General features: G+C 48.2%; 1 long non-coding RNA gene and 2 pseudogenes across 1 annotated transcript; 2 read left to right on the top strand and 1 right to left on the bottom strand.

Annotated features, from left to right (window-relative positions):
- Window positions 1–4,570, top strand: part of LOC125542873 — a 10,262-nt pseudogene extending 5,692 nt beyond the window's left edge.
- Window positions 28–1,058, top strand: LOC125542892. Its single transcript, XR_007298163.1, has 2 exons — window positions 28–324; window positions 776–1,058. It is a non-coding gene; the product is annotated as an uncharacterized LOC125542892 (long non-coding RNA).
- LOC125542884 lies at window positions 1,421–16,965 on the bottom strand (annotated as a pseudogene).
- Between the last annotated feature and the right edge of the window lie 917 nt (window positions 16,966–17,882).

Consider the following 17,882-nt stretch of genomic DNA (forward strand, 5'->3'; position numbering starts at 1 on the left):
AAAACCTTACTTGGCCAACTAGTTTTCCTTGCAGTGGTTACCAGCTTTATACTTATATCAGTCTTAGGTCTAGGATTTTATTTGAAACGTTTCTTTGGCACTTTGGTTGTCATCCTGTACTGGTTAATTTACAGACAATTCTGTTTGCTGTTCTCATTCTGTATGTTGGAAAATGAAGAGCTTGATGCTTTGGAAGCCGATATGGACTTTGAATCGAATTCAGTCCCATTACCTCCAACCAGACAAGGAGACTGATCATGATTCTGAGCTTAACTTACCTCTGCACCAAGTGGCCATGCAGCAGTTCCGCCGAACCGGCAGCAGGTATGTGAATCGCAAGACTGACTAGTTCAGTTTCTGTTCACATTGATTCTGATGCTGATATCCCTAGGAAGAAATCGATGGTTCCTTTATCTTGTGACATGATCTAATTTGACAGGCTAGATGCTTGAGATCATTATGAATGTAGTGCTGAACTCATAACTCTTGTATTTTTGGCTCAACTTTATGATGCATGCATATGTTGTTGGTATGAACAATTTGAGCTTATAATAGCTTGATCTTAATAGTAAAAGAAACACACAGAAGGAGAACATGCAAACCATTTTCATGCCAAACATGTGGTATGTGATGGATTTCATCATGAACTTCGAAGTCTCCATTGAACATCTCACACGCCACATACTTCAATTTTCTTGATTCCCCCTGATTGCGATGTCAACCCTTGTCAACCAGTAGACTAATTTACTCTGCAACCGTTTCTCTGTTGATGCAGGAGGATGAACTGGGACTGCCTACCGTGCCGCACGCATCAATTCGTACCTGAATGAAAGTAACAAAAAAGCTATGGTGTAGGTTTTGATCTCGTTGTAAATGGTCGGCACTTTGTTTATGCATGGACAAATTCATTGTATCTTGCATCATATACCACTGCAATTTGTTGAACGATGGAATGTCTCTTTCCCTTTGTGCTGGAACAATAGTGTGTGATAAAGGGTGTGTTCTCTATACGGCTGTACATCCTGTTGTTAGTATGTTTCTGCTGAGTTGAATTGGTATCTGCTTTCTGATAATGAAATTATGGGACGTTGCTAGCTCTCGTGTTGTCTGTCACGGCTTCTCCTATCATCTCATCTCATCCTTTGTTAATTTTGTATAGCATCAAGAAAAAAAAGGTTGTATCATTGTTCCATGAAAATCTCGTTACAAGTGCTTGAAATTAAGTGTAGTAGTAAATTATCTATTGCTCCATCCTAAGGACAAGGATTACATATGCTCCATCCTAAGGACAAGGACTACATATGCGTGCCCTACAATCCTCCGTAAGCTCTTTTTACCTAGTACTCATACTGTTGTACTTTTCTTGTTTTATGCACCCATATCCGCGTGTTCACATTCATTTGTTCCATTTACTCATCGAACACTTGATCATTGTGATTGTTCCTGCTTGGTACAAGGTATTTTACTTTGATACCCAGAGAACAATAAAGCGGGATGACATGATAACGTGTCAGTTTTGGATTCCATTTTTTCACCTCCAGGTTCATGGGAGCAATAATAAGGAAAAGGACTACATACTTCTGCCCTAGGACCCTCTGTAAGTCCTCTTACTTAGTATATTGTGCTACTTCTCTTTTTTACACCTACTCTCCAATGTGCTTACATTCATTTCTTCCTGTTTATGCATTGTGATTGTTCCTGCTTGGTCCAAATAAAGCAGGACTACATTTGTTCCATTTGTTCCAATCTTTAGGTTATGGGAGCAATAGTAGTAGATGAAAAGAGACAAATATTAGGACACATTTTAAGTACCCTGCAGACAACAGCCGAAAGAAAGTGTCACATGTGGATACTATGTCTACAGTACACAGTCTTTAACAAATATAAGCACCCGCAAACCAAATTTTATTTATGCATTGTAAAAATCAGCAAGCGAACACACAGAGAAATATCAAGAACACAGGACAAGACACACATTTTTACATGGGAAACCCTTGCAGGAAAAACCACGGGCACACAACGATGATCGTTGGTGTATCAGGAGAGTCTACAAATACATAGACTTACAACGAGTCTTCTACTCATCCTGTGTGGCATGGCATGTCATATGGAGGTATATATAGGTGGCGTATGAGTGACGTATAAGTAAAAAAAATCAGAAATCTGAAACGGCCTCTGCTTCCGTAGACCCTGGTTTCTCACTAGGATTGAGACCTTATGTCAACATGCATCCCTCGTTGTAATGTAAGTGCGCTGAAAGGCATGGTAGTTGAACTAGAAGATGGCTGGATGAGTGTTTGGTATGCCTCCTGCATGGTTGGCCTTGCTTGGGGAGAAGATTCCAGACAAGATAAGGCCAGCTTGATGAGCAGAGCTAAGCTATTCTCTTCAGTTGATATTGGTGTTGTTGGCCGTTGGTCCAGAATATCTTTCACCATTATTGCTTGTTCGCCGTTAGAAAGACTACCATCTAATAAATCCCTTGGATGCTTGCCCATCACTAGCTCTAACACAACCACCCCAAAGCTATAAACATCACATTTCTCTGTCGCAACAGATGTGTATGATAGTTCTGCACAGAAGCGTCGATAATATTAGAATTAGGAATAAATGGATAGAGACGAATGCTTCTGACGTGAGAAGGAAGGTTATGCTAGTACATACCAGGAGCGATGTAGCCATACGTTCCTGCTAGTGCACTCCAGTTTGATGAATCGGGCTTAAGAATCCTTGCCGTGCCGAAATCCGAGACAAAAGCCTTAAAGGATGTATCAAGTAAAATGTTGTTGCTTGTGATATCTCGATGGATTATAGGTGGACTGCATTCGTGGTGCAAATTGTTAGAGTTATAATATAAGTCATGTACCCCTTTGTATTTATCCCGTTGTATAAGGGGTTTCCTGCATATGTTCCACACCTGTACATGTATATATATATCGGCCTATGGCCTCATGGGAATACAAGTTGCATATTCCTAACATGGTATTAGAGCTAGGGTAATTTTGTCTGCACGTTGCAACTCGTGCTATCGATTCCTAGCCGCCTGTCTCATCTCGCTCGAAGCCCCCGTCCTCGATCTCCTGAGTCTCCCGATCGAAGCCGGCCCTCCCGATCGAATCTCCCTCCCGATCGGATCTCCCCAGCCAGCCCTCCCGATCGGACTCTCCCCAGCTGGCCTTGCTACCCAGCCGGTCCCGCTCGAAGGATCCCGTCGCCAGCGTCTTCTCCAGCGGCGCGCTGCGGAGGCTTCGGTGGCTGGGACCTTCAAGTTTGCATCTCCGGCGGGTGGGGACTGCGTCGTCGGGCTCCTGGGCTGCGGTCCGGTGCCCCTGCCGGTGCGTCGGGTCGCCTGATCCTCCAGTATCTCGCGCCTGATTCTGCTGTTCCCGACTCTGCTCTCGTCGGTTCTCAAAAAAAAATGTCTGCTGCATCGGGCTATGTTGCTGTCCCTCGCTGTCCGGTGATCTTTGATGGTACTAACTACACCGAGTTTACTGGCTTCATGCGCATTCACATGCGTGGCATCCGTCTTTGGGGTGTTCTTTCTGGCGAGGTCTGCTGTCCGCCACGTCCAGTTCCTCCGGTGGCCCCTACTCCGCCAACTCCATGGGTTCTTCCTACGGATGCTAATCAGGCCGCCAAGGATGCGGCTAAGGTTGCTGATGAGGCTGCTGATCGTGCTTATGATGAGAGAGTTTTGGCTTATGAGGAGGCTCTTCAGACGTATCATGGTGCTCTGTCTGTTTACACCCAGTGGCTTGATGATGATGCCCGTGCTGCAGCTGTTCTCACTGCTAGTGTTCTGCCGCAGTTTGCTTCTGAATTTCTGGGTCTTTCTACTGTCTTTGAGATGTGGACCCGTCTTCGTGAGCGCTATCAGCCCTCTGGTGATGCCTTATACCTCTCTGTGATCCGTCAGGAGCATGCTCTTCAGCAGGGTGACTCTACTGTTGATGACTTCTATGCACAGAGTTCTGCTATCTGGCGCCAGCTTGATTCTCTTCGTAGTGCTGGGTGTCGTACCTGCCCCTGTTGCCAGGCTGTCCAGGCCAATTTGGAGTTTCATCGCGTCTATGAGTTCTTGTCTCGGCTCCGTAAGGAGTTTGAGCCCTGGCGTGCTCAGTTGTTTGCTCGTGGCCGTATTTCTCTCATGGAGGCGCTTTCTGAGATTCGTGCTGAGGAGACTCGCTTACGTGGTGCTGGTTTGCTGGAGGTTCCCTCTGTGCTTGCTACTCGTGCTCCTACGCCACTTGCTCCACCGGCCCCTTCTCGCTCGAGTGCTCCGCCGCTCTTGCCCACTCCTTCTGGAGGCTCAGGTCGCCCCCGTCCACATTGCGCCTATTGCAACAATGATGGTCATCTTGAGTCTCAGTGCTACACGAAGAAGAAACACCTGCGCAAGGCTCGCTCATCATCTTCAGGGACTTCGTCATCTACCTCGACAGCTTCAGCCATTGCTTTGACTGAGCAGGATATTCTGAGACTTAAGCGTCTGCTCGCGGCTTCAGGTTCTTCCTCGACGGGTACTGCCGGTTCTGTGACTGATGCTTCCCGCACTGAGCAATCACCCTCTTCACAGTCAGGTACATCCCCCTGGGTTCTGGACTCTGGAGCTTCTTTTCATATGTCTTCTCATTCTTCCACTTTGTCCTCTCTTCGATCACTGGATTCTCCTATTCATGTCTTCACTGCTGATGGTACTCCACTTTCTGTTGCTAGTAGAGGCAATCTTACTACTCCTTCTTATTCTGTTCCTGATGTTGCTCATGTTCCTCGACTTACTATGAATTTGTTTTCTGCTGGTCAACTTACCGATTTTGTTTGTCGCGCCATCCTTGACGTTGACTCTTGTTCTGTCCAGGACCGTCACACGCACACTCTGGTTGGGGCCGGCCCTCGCCGCCGTGATTCTCAGGGTCTTTGGGAGTTGGATTGGCTTCATGTTCCTTCTGCTGCCACCACCATCGCTAGTTCTTCCGCTTCTGTCGCCTCCGTCACTGGTTCCTTCCAGCAGTGGCATCATCGACTTGGTCATCTGCGTGGTTCTCGGTTGTCTTCTTTAGTTCGTCGAGGCCTTCTGGGGTCTGTCTCAGGAGATGTCTCTTTAGAGTGTCAGGGTTGTCATCTTGGCAAGCAGATTCAGTTACCATATTCACATAGTGAGTCAGTGTCTAAGCGTCCTTTCGATTTAGTCCATTCTGATGTATGGGGTCCGGCCCCTTTCGCTTCGAAAGGTGGTCATAAATACTATATTATTTTCATAGATGATTTCTCTCGTTACACATGGCTTTATTTCATGACTTCTCGTTCTGAGGTGTTGTCTATTTATAAGCGTTTTGCTGCCATGGTTCATACTCAGTTCTCTTCACCCATTCGTGTTTTTCATGCTGACTCCGCTGGCGAGTATATCTCTAAGATGTTGCGTGGTGTTCTTGCTGAGCACGGGACTCTCTCTCAATTCTCTTGTCCTGGTGCTCATGCTCAGAATGGTGTGGCTGAGCGAAAGCATCGACATCTTCTTGAGACGGCTCGTGCATTGATGATTGCTGCCTCTCTCCCGCCTCATTTTTGGGCTGAGGCCGTCTCCACATCCACCTATCTTATCAATATACAACCTTCCGCTGCTCTACAGGGTGGTGTTCCTTTCGAGCGACTTTTTGATCGTTCTCCCGATTATTCGATGCTTCGCTCATTTGGTTGTGTTTGCTATGTTCTTCTTGCCCCTCGCGAACGCACCAAACTGACCGCTCAGTCTGTTGAGTGTGTCTTCTTAGGCTACAGTGATGAGCATAAGGGCTATCGTTGTTGGGATCCTATTGGTCGTCGCATGCGTATCTCTCGAGATGTGACTTTTGAAGAGTCTCGTCCCTTCTACCCACGCCCATCTTCCTTGACTTTTTCAGTGCAGGATATCTCTTTTCTCACTTTTCCTGACTTACCTATCACCCCCGTCGAGACTGTACCTCTCCGTTCCACTTCCTCTCCTTCTCCACATCTCGTTGATTTGCAGCCACCATCCTCCCCGGTCTCCTCGCCTCGCATGTCACCGGGTTCTCCACCTTCATCTCCGGTGACTTCCTCCCCGGTCTCCTCTCCCAGCCTGTCACCGGACTCTACACCTTCATCTCCGGTGACTTCTTCGTCGCCGCCCCCTGATTCTACCTTGCCGATTCCTCCTTCTATTATTCCATCTTTTCCTCAGCATTACACTCGTCGTCCACGACCAGTCGATGCCTCTGTGGATGGGTCGTCATCTTCCTCTCAGCCTACTTATGGCTTGCGTTCTCGTCCTCGTCCGCCTGTTGATCGCTTTGGATTTCCCACCGCTGGTGCTGCTGTTCTTGAGCCGACTTCTTACCGTCAGGCTGTTGTTCATCCTGAATGGCAGTTTGCGATGGCAGAGGAGATTGCTGCTCTTGAACGCACTGGTACCTGGGATCTTGTTTCTCTTCCTCCCGGAGTCCGTCCGATCACTTGTAAGTGGGTCTACAAGGTTAAGACTCGCTCCGATGGTTCTCTTGAGCGTCACAAAGCTTCGTCTTGTGGCTCGTGGTTTTCAGCAGGAGCATGGTCGTGATTATGACGAGACTTTTGCTCCTGTGGCCCATATGACCTACTGTTCGTACACTTCTTGCCGTTGCCTCTGCACGCCACTGGTCTATATCTCAGCTTGATGTTAAGAATGCTTTTCTTAATGGTGAGCTGCGTGAGGAGGTGTACATGCAGCCACCACCTGGGTATTCTGTTCCTGATGGCATGGTATGTCGTCTTCGTCGCTCTCTCTATGGCCTTAAGCAAGCCCCCCGCGCCTGGTTTGAGCGTTTTGCCTCTGTGGTCACTGCTGGTTTTTCAGCAGTAGTCATGATCCAGCATTGTTTATTCACCTTTCTCCTCGTGGTCGGACTCTTCTTCTTTATGTTGATGACATGATCACTGGGGATGACCCCGAGTATATTGCCTTTGTAAAGGCCCGTCTTAGTGAGCAGTTTCTTATGTCTGATCTTGGACCTCTTCGCTACTTTCTTGGGATTGAAGTCTCTTCTACCTCTGATGGCTTTTTTATATCCCAGGAAAAGTATATCCAGGATCTTCTTGCTCGTGCTGCTCTTACTGACGAGCGCGTTGTTGAGACTCCTATGGAGCTCAATGTTCACCTCCGTGCTACTGATGGTGATCCTCTCCCTGACCCGACGCGTTATCGTCATCTTGTTGGCAGTCTTGTCTATCTAGCTGTCACTCGTCCGGACATCTCTTATCCGGTTCATATTCTGAGTCAGTTTGTCTCTGCCCCCACCTCGGTTCACTATAGTCATCTCCTTCGTGTTCTTCGATATCTTCGAGGCACGATCTCTCACCGTCTATTCTTTCCTCGCTCCAGTTCTTTACAGCTCCAGGCCTATTCGGATGCTACGTGGGCTAGTGATCCTTCCGATCGCCGTTCACTTTCTGCTTACTGTGTTTTTCTTGGTGGTTCTCTCATTGCCTGGAAGACGAAGAAACAGCTTGCAGTTTCCCGTTCGAGTGCCGAGGCTGAGTTGCGAGCAATGGCTCTTTTGACGGCAGAGGTGACTTGGTTACGGTGGTTACTTCAGGATTTTGGTGTTTCTGTCACTACACCGACTCTGCTTTTATCTGACAGTACAGGTGCTATCAGCATTGCACGCGATCCTGTGAAGCATGAGCTCACCAAGCATATTGGTGTTGATGCTTTCTATGTGCGTGTGTGTGCAGGATCAGGTTATTGCTCTTCAGTATGTGCCTTCCGAGTTACAGTTGGCGGATTTCCTGACGAAGGCTCAGACTAGAGCACAACATGGCTTTTATCTCTCCAAACTCAGTGTTGTTCATCCACCATGAGTTTGAGGGGGGGTGTTAGAGTTATAATATAAGTCATGTACCCCTTTGTATTTATCCCGTTGTATAAGGGGTTTCCTGCATATGTTCCACACCTGTACATGTATATATATATCGGCCTATGGCCTCATGGTAATACAAGTTGCATATTCCTAACACAAATAAGATATTGCTTGAGCCACATCCGTTGCAAGAGCAATTCTCTTGTGCCAATCTAGTTCCTTTGCTAGTTCCTCATTTTCCAATGTCCTGTGGAGGCTTCCCTACCGAATGTAGTCGTAGACAAGAAATTTATATGCTGGATGGGAGCAGAATCCATACATTTTGACAATGCTTCGTTGTCGGATCTGTGTTAAGATTTCCATTTCACTACGAAATCTTCTTTCATCATCCAACTCTTCGTCTGATGAAGCTTCTTCACAGCAACTAGCTGCCCATCTTGGAGTTGTGCCTTGTAGACTTTGCCGTATCCTCCTGTTCCAATGATGTACTTATCATCAAAGTCTTCTGTTGCCCTTACAATTCAAATGCTAATCTTCCATCAAAATTCCAAACAGAGAATAGGTCCCTTGCTTCAGCGGTAACACTTTCTTGTGGATTTCTCTTCTTACGAGTAAGTATTATTATGACAACAATTGCAGCAACAATGATGAAACCCATCACAAGAACAATTGGCAAAAGCAAACCAAGTATCTTCCCCTTTTTCTGAGCAGCTACTGGGGTTGAATAACAAGGTGGCAGGCCAGAGAGGTTGCCACACAGACCTTTATTGGGAAGAAACCAACTTGTTGAAGCATTTTGGAGTAGCCGTGTTGGGACTGGTCCTTCCAAGTCATTGTAGGACACATCAAGCATTGAAAGGCTCACCATGCTTGCAAAGGAGGATGGAATGCTGCCACTGAACTGATTATGTGATAAATTCAGAAATTCTAGCATCTGCAACTTCCCAAGTTGCTGCGGCAACACACCACTGAGGTTATTGTTGCTCACATCTAACATGATCTGCAGGCCTGCTAAATTTCCAATCGCACAGGCAAACTCCCACTGAAGTTGTTGTTGTTGATCTTCAAGGACTGTATTTATGCAGGCCCCTAGTTCTCAGGTATTGATCCACTTAACATGTTCCCAGATATATCAAGGTATCCTAGACTGCTAGCTTTTCTATCTGTGTAGGTATGGATCCCGATAATTGGTTCGATGATAAGTTTAGTCATATATAGATGAGTTAAACTGCAGATTTCTGGTGGAATCTCACCACTGAGATGATTAGAGTCAAGTCTTAGTTTTTCTAGGTTGGACAATTTAGAAAGGATTGTAGGTATGGGACCCGTGATCATATTTTGTGCTAGATGTAGTGCCACTAATTGAGTAGATGCACCTAGATTGGATGATATTGTTAGGAATAAGCAACTTGTATTCCCATGAGGCCATAGGCCGATATATATATACATGTACAGGTGTGGAACATATGCAGGAAACCCCTTATATAACGGGATAAATACAAAGGGGTACATGACTTATATTATAACTCTAACACCCCCCCTCAAACTCATGGTGGATGAACAACACTGAGTTAAATGCAGATTTCTGGTGGAATCTCACCACTGAGATGATTAGAGTCAAGTCTTAGTTTTTCTAGGTTGGACAATTTAGAAAGGATTGTAGGTATGGGACCCGTGATCATATTTTGTGCTAGATGTAGTGCCACTAATTGAGTAGATGCACCTAGATTGGATGATATTGTTAGGAATAAGCAACTTGTATTCCCATGAGGCCATAGGCCGATATATATATACATGTACAGGTGTGGAACATATGCAGGAAACCCCTTATATAACGGGATAAATACAAAGGGGTACATGACTTATATTATAACTCTAACACCCCCCCTCAAACTCATGGTGGATGAACAACACTGAGTTTGGAGAGATAAAAGCCATGTTGTGCTCTAGTCTGAGCCTTCGTCAGGAAATCCGCCAACTGTAACTCGGAAGGCACATACTGAAGAGCATATAGATACCGCGGGCCAAGAAAGATCAAAATGTCTTGGTGGCAGCTGATAGTGAATGCTGTTGCAACGTCTCGTCAATAAAGGTAGAAGTCGGTGTAGTGAGAACACAAATCTGAAGTACAGGAAGAGTACCTTGCTAGTCAAAGGGCAGTCACTGAGCTGACTCGGACGCGGAATGCAGGTTTGTTAGAAAAACAGTAAGCAGAAAGTGAACGGCGATCCGGAAGGATCACTAGCCCACGTAGCATCCGAATAGGCCTGAAGCTGTAAAGAACTGGAGCGAGGAAAGAATAGACGGTGGAGATCGTGCCCCGAAGATATCGGAGAACACGAAGGAGATGACTATAGTGAACCGATGTGGGAGCAGAGACAAACTGACTCAGAATATGAACCGGATAAGAGATGTCCGGACGAGTGACAGCTAGATAGACAAGACTGCCAACAAGATGACGATAACGCGTCGGTTCAGGGAGAGGATCACCATCAGTAGCACGGAGGTGAACATTGAGCTCCATAGGAGTCTCAACAACGCGCTCGTCAGTAAGAGCAGCACGAGCAAGAAGATCCTGGATATACTTTTCCTGGGATATAAAAAAGCCATCAGAGGTAGAAGAGACTTCAATCCCAAGAAAGTAGCGAAGAGGTCCAAGATCAGACATAAGAAACTGCTCACTAAGACGGGCCTTTACAAAGGCAATATACTCGGGGTCATCCCCCGTGATGATCATGTCATCAACATAGAGAAGAAGAAGAGTCCGACCACGAGGAGAAAGGTGACAAACAATGCTGGATCATGAGCACTGCTGAAAAACCAGCGCAGTCACCACAGAAAACGCTAACCAGGCGCGGGGGGCTTGCTTAAGATAGAGAGAGCGATGAAGATGACATACCATGCCATCAGGAACAGATACCCAGTGGGGCTGCATGTATACCTCCTCACGCAGCTCACCATTAAGGGATTGTATAGCTGGAAATATAGAGTGGTGAGGAGCAGAATGTTGAATGGGTTATGAGGAGTAGTTAGTATTAACGACATAGTCGTGAAAACGAGAACAGATTGTGAGTAGGAAATGGAGGGTTTAACTTATACATTACAATGATACGAGGTCCGGGGAGGATAGAAACAGTATACATTAGGTTCAGAAAATTTTGATGAAAGCATAGATGAAACCTAAGGTAAGAAGTGGCAAGAAGAGCACAGCCGTATCAAAGAGATCACAGGGCGAGGAGAGGCATTAAGTAGCAGGAGCAGATGACAAGAGCATGTGGTGGGGGTTGATGTGAGAAAGTGGAAAATGAAGGAGGTAGCAAGGGTACACAGGGGGCGGAAGAAGAAGTACGGAAGATGAGGGTAGTTGAGTTGAGGTGGGTAGAGAACGAGAGGAATAACAGGGATGATGTGGAGACGGTGAAATGCCGAGAGATCGAGGTAGAGGGGGTTGTGAAGTTCCGAGATGTGGAAAGGGAGGAGTGGGAGAGTAGTCGCGGGTATAGTGAGTCAGCGGAATAAGTGAGAGAAGGATTTGCGAAAGTCAAGGAGGAGATGAGCGTGGGTAGGAAGACGAGACGTACCAAAAGTATCTGAGAGATAGCGCATGGAGGAAATAGATAAAGAGTTGTATATGTAGGAAGACCTAAAGCGTCGTTTGGGTGCGTTGGAGGCGGCAAGAAGAATGAACACACAAGGATTGTATAGAAAAAAATAAGAAAGTTGTCGAGAAGACAACTTGCTTAGAGCAGGAAGTTGTATATTGATAGAAGTGGTGGTGGAGCGGCTAGTAAAGGGCGGAGGGGCGCATAATAATGCATCAGGTTAGGTGCAGATGTGCATAGTTAGCTGATTCGTACGGATCTGGCATGGGAAGGAAAAAAGATTGGAGAGAGTTGGTGCAGAGAAGCAAATTTGGAGATTAATAGCGGGAGTAGATGAAAACGATGGGTGAATGAGTATGAATGGGAGAAGTATATGAATAGAAGTAGAAGAGTGTATAGAAGGTGTCGAGAAGACATAATCACTATGCAAATGAATTAGTATTGATATGTAGAAGGGGCCGGACCCCATACATCAGAATGGACTAAATCGAAAGGACGCTTAGACACTGACTCACTATGTGATATGGTAACTGAATCTGCTTGCCAAGATACAACCCTGACACTCTAAAGAGACATCTCCTGAGACAGACCCCAGAAGGCCTCGACGAACTAAAGAAGACAACCGAGAACCACACAGATGACCAAGTCGATGATGCCACTGCTGGAAGGAACCAGTGACGGAGGCGCAGAAGCGGAAGAACTGGCGATGGTGGTGGCAGAGAAGGAACATGAAGCCAGTCCAACTCCCAAAGACCCTGAGAATCACGGCGGCGAGGGCCAGCCCCAACCAGAGTGTGCGTGTGACGGTCCTGGACAGAACAAGAGTCAACGTCAAGGATGACGCGACAACCAGAATCCGTAAGTTGACCAGCAGAAAACAAATTCATGGTAAGTCGAGGAACATGAGCAACATCAGGAACAGAATAAGAGGTAGTAAGATTGCCTCTACTAGCAACAGAAAGTGGAGTACCATCAGCAGTGAAGACATGAATAGGAGAATCCAGTGATCGAAGAGAGGACAAAGTGGAAGAATGAGAAGACATATGAAAAGAAGCTCCAGAGTCCAGAACCCAGGGGGATGTACCTGACTGTGTAGAGGGTGATTGCTCAGTGCGGGAAGCATCAGTCACAGAACCGCAGTACCCGTCGAGGAAGAACCTGAAGCCGCGAGCAGACGCTTAAGTCTCAGAATATCCTGCTCAGTCAAAGCAATGGCTGAAGCTGTCGAGGTAGATGACGAAGTCCCTGAAGATGATGATCGAGCCTTGCGCAGGTGTTTCTTCTTCGTGTAGCACTGAGACTCAAGATGACCATCATTGTTGCAATAGGCGCAATGTGGACGGGGGCGACCTGAGCCTCCAGAAGGAGTGGGCAAGAGCGGCGGAGCACTCGAGCGAGAAGGGGTCGGTGGAGCGAAGTGGCGTAGGAGCACGAGTAGCGAGCACAGAGGGAACCTCCAGCAAACCAGCACCACGTAAGCGAGTCTCCTCAGCACGAATCTCAGAAAGCGCCTCCATGAGAGAAATACGGCCACGAGCAAACAACTGAGCACGCCGGGGCTCAAACTCCTTACGGAGCCGAGACAGGAACTCATAGACGCGATGAAACTCCAAATTGGCCTGGACAGCCTGGCAACAGGGGCAGGTACGACAACCAGCACTACGGAGAGAATCAAGCTGGCGCCAGATAGCAGAACTCTGTGCATAGAAGTCATCAACAGTAGAGTCACCCTGCTGAAGAGCATGCTCCTGACGGACCACAGAGAGGTATAAGGCATCACCAGAGGGCTGATAGCGCTCGAAGACGGGTCCACATCTCAAAGACAGTAGGAAGACCCAGAAATTCAGAAGCAAACTGAGGCAGAACACTAGCAGTGAGAACAGCTGCAGCACGAGCATCATCATCAAGCCACTGGGTGTAAACAGACAGAGCACCATGATACGTCTGAAGAGCCTCCTCATAAGCCAAAACCCCTCTCATCATAAGCACGATCAGCAGCCTCATCAGCAACCTTAGCCGCATCCTTGGCGGCCTGATTAGCATCCGTAGGAAGAACCGATGGAGTTGGCGGAGTAGGGGCCACCGGAGGAACCGGACGTGGCGGACAGCAGACCTCGCCAGAAAGAACACCCCAAAGACGGATGCCACGCATGTGAATGCGCATGAAGCCAGTAAACTCGGTGTAGTTAGTACCATCAAAGATCACCGGACAGCGAGGGACAGCAACATAGCCCGATGCAGCAGACATTTTTTTTAGCAGAGATCGATCAAGGGGCAGCTGGCAATCGGCGGCTGAAGAACCGCAGGGGCAAGGGCCGGCGGGAGCAGCAGCCAGCCAGCAGGGGCACACGCGGTCGACAGGAAGCAGCAGCGTTGGCCAAGATGAGATCCAGCTGCAGGCAAACGTGTGCGGACAGAAGCCTGCAGCTGCAGGAGAGCAACACGCAGGCTGCTGGAGCTGTACGGGCGGGCCTGCACGTGGAGCGGAGCCTTCCTGGAGCCTGGAGGTGCTGCCAGCCGAGCGCCCCAGCCGAGCGCACAGGAGGCGATCTGCATTGATTGGGCCTGCGTCGATTGGGGCCGGCTGGGATCAATCCGGGATGAGGACGATCGGGCCGGCTGGGGAGCGATCCGATCGGGAGATCGAGGAGCCGGACGAGATCGATCCGATCGGGAGACTCCGGGAGATCGAGAGGGGCTTCGATCGGGAACGAGATAAGCCAGAAGAGATCAATAGCACGAGTTGCAGCGTGCAAAAAATTGACCTAGCTCTAATACCATGTTAGGAATAAGCAACTTGTATTGCCATGAGGCCATAGGCCGATATATATATACATGTACAGGTGTGGAACATATGCAGGAAACCCCTTATATAATGGGATAAATACAAAGGGGTACATGACTTATATTGTAACTCTAACAGATATCAGCCCAGAGAGTCTATTCGATGACAAATTCATCAAGGTGAGTTGTGGATAAACACCAAAATGCTGAGATATATCTCCTGTCAGTTGGTTTGACTCAAGGTCAATTTCAACTAAACTTGAAATGGGGCCATTGAACATATTATATGCGACATTGAGAGTTTGAAGTCCGGCACCTGAACATATATTTGCGGGTAAAGGTCCTGAAAGTGAGTTGTTAGCTAGCTCAAGCACAACAATGTTTATGAGATATCCAAATTCTTGAGGAAGATCACCTGATAAATTGTTATTGAAGATTCGCATTTCTTGGATGTTGTGCAACTTCCCAAAAGTTTTAGGTATTGATCCTGATATTTGGTTCTCATTCAAGTATAAATATGCGAGGTTCATCAGATTGCCAATTTCTTCAGGGATGAAGCCGGTTATCTGATTTCCATAGAGGGATAGTGCTACTAGCTTGGTAATATTTCCTAGGCTGCCAGGAATAGGGCCAGATATTTGGTTGTCGAACAACTCTAAATTTTGAAGATTCAGCAAGTGGCCCAATTCTGAAGGTATTGGGCCTGTGATTTTATTTGTACTGAGAAAAATTGCATTGAGCATGGTGAGGTTGCCTAGTTCTGGGGGTATTGAACCTGATATTTGATTTTTGAGGAGAACAAGTAGGTCTAGCATCTTAAGATTTCCTATTTCTGGGGGTATTGGACCTGTGATTTGATTTTCATGGAGATAAAATTGGTTCATCTTAGTGAGATTTGTTATGGAGATTGGAATTGGACCTGACAAATCATTTGAATGAAGTGCAAGACCATGCAAATGGACTAGCCTGCCTAGTTCTTGGGGTATAGGCCCTGAAAGTTGATTACCAAACAGGTACAAAGCATTTAGTTGATTTAGATTTCCAAGGGTTTTTGGTATCATGCCGGTTATGTTGCTGTTGCTTAGCTGCAGACCTTGTAGGTTGACAAGTCTTCCAATCTCCTGAGGAATGGGACCTGATACCATGGTTTGGTGAATGGCGAGAATATTTAACATTGTTAGGTTGCCCAGAGATGCAGGAATATGTCCTGCGAGTCTATTAAATGAGAGCTCAAGCACCCTTAGACTTTGCAGGCCACCAATCTCATAAGGAATCTTCCCTGTGAGCTGGTTGTAAGTAAGGTTAAGTATCGTAAGTGCTGACAGGGAACCGATACTAACGGGTAGTGTACCATGTAGACTGTTGTTAAGAAGGTCAATATATGTGAGGAATGGAAGAGCCGAGAAGTTGAGCTCACCAAGCTGGCCATGGATGCCAGCATCTGGTAGGGAGACGTTGGTCACCACCCAGGGCATGTGGCGGCCATGGCGAACAGCCGTGCACATGATGCCCGTCCAGTTGCATGGGCTGGTGCTTTCCTGTAAAGAGCTCATCTGCAGCGGTGGGCTTGCAAGTGTAGCCTTCCAGTGGAGGAGGGCCTTGTGTTGAGACCTCAGTGAGGTCCCTCCATGGTGCGCCGCGTGTGCTTCTTGAAAGAGAAGAAGGCACGGCACGAGCAGTAGGCAGAGGTACAACAATGTTGTTGAGGAAAATGGCATGTTGTGTATTGGTTGGAGGATGTGATTCCGTGGACATCATTGATGAGTATTTAAGGAATGTGCCGTCAATTGTTACGGGGTCCTCAGTCAGTCAACACGCAACAGTTGAGTGGAAGCTGCTGCTGGATGATATTCTTCAGTATCTGTCACCATCTATGCCCCATTTTTCCTTTGGCAGCTACTGCTGGACTGCCTGTTTTTCTTTTTCAGAGTCACCATCTCTTACTCTATTTTCTTTCTTCATGCTTGTGGAAAGATGACATAGTAGTTACTCCTTGAAAGGGAATGAAAGCAGGGATAGAAGGGGTACCCACGGCTTACGCCTACTCATATCTTTCCGAACTCTTCTCCATCTACAACTTGCACTGGATGGAGTTTTGAGTAAACATTGCGGCAGAGTTTTTATCTGATGGCAGCTCCTCTGATTGGTTTGATAGTAATTCTTGTTTGTTTGATGATGTAAATTGTAACTGCTTCAATTATGTCTTAAGCTATTCTCTTAAATGTTTCCCTCCTTGCTTTTCAGATGGTACACAGAACAAAAGATTAGCTCAAGTGGTGGGGCGGCAATGCAACTATCCTTGGGAAAAATCCATGCTGAATTTCTATCGACTTTATATTAGTAATAGAGGTTTCAGCGTTGGATTTGGGGTTAATACAAATCCTGGACACCAAGTACTGTTGGAAGCCCTGTGTCCGAGGGAACATGAGGCACTGGCTGCAACTTGTTGAATTCAAAGTGATAGTCCTGCAACTTGTTGAATTCAAGTGGCTGGCTGAAGAAACGTTCAACTTGTGGAATACAAGTGGGGAATACAGCCAAGAAATTTTTTTGGCCAACTGTTATGACCGGTTTACAATACAACCGGAGGAGGCCCGCTGGGCAGTAGATTAAGGGCTTGGCCCACAAGTTATCTTAGGCTAGTCGTTTTCAGGTTATAAATATTAGATTGTAAGATACCTTTTGGAATTAAGCAATAAAGATAGTTCTATCCTATTGCCCGGCTCCAGAGGAACCGGAAACCCTAGCCGCACCTTGCCCTAGCCGCGCCGCCCTCTTCTTCCTCGCGACGGCGCCCACGCGCCGGAGCCGCCGCCCTCGCCCCCAACCCTCGTTGTTCTGCCCGTATAACCTACGGAGTAGAGCCGGTAGGAACCCTAGCCCTACCAATTTGGTATCAGGTAACTGGGTTTCGACCATGTCTCCGCCAATTCCACCGCCACCACCATCGCTGCCCGCCAACTCCTCCACCACCGCCGCCTCTGCGCCGGGCGTCACGGCCTCGCTCTCGGCGGGCACCACGGCGTCGCTCTCAGCGCCGGCCCTAACGGCACCCGGCACCACGCCGGGCCAAGGGCAGCCACCGGCCCCCGTCCAACACTCGTCGCCGCCGTCACCTCCCCCGCAGCCGCAACAGTTCACGCCGGAGGCCATGGCGGGCGTCCCCTCGTCACCGCGGTTCAAGGGATCCGCCTCTACCTGGCAGGTCCGTACGGGCCGCCCCCACCACTCCATCCAGCCATGGCCGCGGGTCAGCAGGCGCTTCCGTGGTACTCGGCACCGGGGGCCATCACCGGAGGCTACCCGGCGCTTCCCGCCCCAGCGGCCGCACCGCCGCCTTGGCCGCAGTGGCTGCCGCAGATCGCGCCGGCAGCCCCGCCACTCGTCGCCACCACGGGACCGCAGTGGCCCACCTGGACCGCGCCGGCCGCGCCGTCCTCCGTCGCGCCCTACCTTCCAGCGGCCTCGGAGCAGGGTCCTCCACCGGCCCCGCCCAGCCCTAACCTGGGCAGGTCTTCGCCGAGCGGGCTCCCAATACAGGAGGTCCGCTTTCCGCCGTCCCCATCGCCACTCCCCGGCTGGCTCAACGGGCAGCCATCGGCCTACCCGGAGGCCCGTCCACCGTCCGGTTTTCCGCTGC

This window comes from Triticum urartu, chromosome 1 (genome assembly GCF_003073215.2).
Source record: "Triticum urartu cultivar G1812 chromosome 1, Tu2.1, whole genome shotgun sequence".
NCBI classification, from domain to species: Eukaryota; Viridiplantae; Streptophyta; class Magnoliopsida; order Poales; family Poaceae; genus Triticum; species Triticum urartu.